Source organism: Propithecus coquereli, unplaced genomic scaffold (genome assembly GCF_000956105.1).
Source record: "Propithecus coquereli isolate 6110/MARCELLA unplaced genomic scaffold, Pcoq_1.0 Scaffold34, whole genome shotgun sequence".
NCBI lineage: Eukaryota > Metazoa > Chordata > Mammalia > Primates > Indriidae > Propithecus > Propithecus coquereli.
The window spans coordinates 7,879,343-7,880,936 of NW_012149063.1; the positions used below are offsets into that span (position 1 = coordinate 7,879,343).

General features: G+C 37.2%; 1 protein-coding gene across 3 annotated transcripts in view; it reads right to left on the minus strand.

Annotated features, from left to right (window-relative positions):
* The window catches only part of ATF2 (activating transcription factor 2), a 107,729-nt gene that overhangs the window by 72,050 nt on the left and 34,085 nt on the right, over nt 1-1,594 (minus strand). The window lies entirely within an intron of this gene.

Below are 1,594 nucleotides of genomic sequence, written 5' to 3' on the forward strand. Positions count from 1 at the left end.
GAAGAATAGAAAGGAACTGAAGAAATATTTTATATAGCATGGCTGATAATTTTTCAAAATTGATGAAAGATACCATATCACAGATCCTGGAAGCTCAGAGAAAAATAAGCAGAATATAAAAAAATCTATACCTAGACATATGTTTAAAGTACAGAAAATCAAAGACAAGAAAAAAACCTTGAAGCCAGACTAAAAACAAAAAAGAGGGAATATTGGTCCAAGGAATATTTCTACAGTAAGTTTCTTTGCTTACCAAATAAAAATTCATCTGTAGAAATTTACAATATAAGTACCTTTTCTTATAATAATTAGCTATATAAAATGGTCCCAATGAAAAATATTCGCTTTTTAAAATCTAAGGTTTTCATTATTATGCTCTGTAGAACAAACCCTAAAACACGGAACTTGATATTTATGATCTTTAAGTCCCCAAAGGTAGCTTGAAATGGGGATGGTACAGTAACTGTCATTAGTTTCCCCCAGTACTGAAAAGATTTTCCCTTTAGTAATAACAGGGTTATAGCTATACAAAATCTTGACAGACCAAACTAAGTACTGTTCAATAATTATGGATTCAAATGACAACTCTTAATTACACAGTATAATTTCAATTGGGTTAAAGTATCAATCTATTACCTTCTGACAGTTGTAAAACATGACTGCAAATTCTTTGAAACTCTCTCCATTGAGATGTCCTATCCCTTGAATCTGGGTGGATTTATAACTACTTCAACTAACAGAGTACTGTGGAAATGACACAAGGCTAGGTCAGAAGTCTTAAAGTCTCTGCCTTGGCCATCTGGAACTTGCTTCCTCCCAATATACTACTGGTCAGGACACTCTACCCCAGAATTCAACCACTATGATGTGAGAAGCTTCATTCACATTTTCCCATCTGATCACCCATTGATCAAAAAGTAGACACAACCATCCCACTGTGTCCTATTCAAATTTTTGACCTTCAGAATCTGCAAGCACTATAAACTATTTTACAACTAAGTTTGGAACATTTCCTCATGACGTTTGCTATTTACCTGAGTAACATATTATCCTTCCAGTGCTTCTTAAATTTTTACAAACCAAGGCATACTGGTATATGAATCTATAAATATAAGCAGAAGTATTCTACAAGATTGGCTGTGACTGACCACTAATGAAATTTATTTAAATAGAAAATGAGTGAGGAGTCCGGGCATGGTGGCTCACGCCTGTGTAATCCTAGCACTCTGGGAGGCCAAGGTGGGAGGATCGCTTGAGTTCAGGAGTTGGAGACCAGCCTGAGCAAGAGCAAGACCCCGTCTCTACTGAAAATAGAAAAAATTAGCTGGGTGTGGTGGCACACGCCTGTAGTTCCAGCTACTCGGGAGGCTGAGGCGGGAGGATGACTTGAGCCCAGGAGCTTGAGGTTGCTGTGAGCTAGGCTGATGTCACAGCACTCTACTCCAGGCAACAGAGCTAGACTCTGCCTCAAAAAAAAAAAAAGAAAAAAAGAAAATGAGTGAGGAGGAGAGTATGGCCTAGCAGTTCTCATTCTTAAAAATTTAGGACCCCTGAAGAACCTTTTCATTTATGTGAGTTATTATCAATACCGATC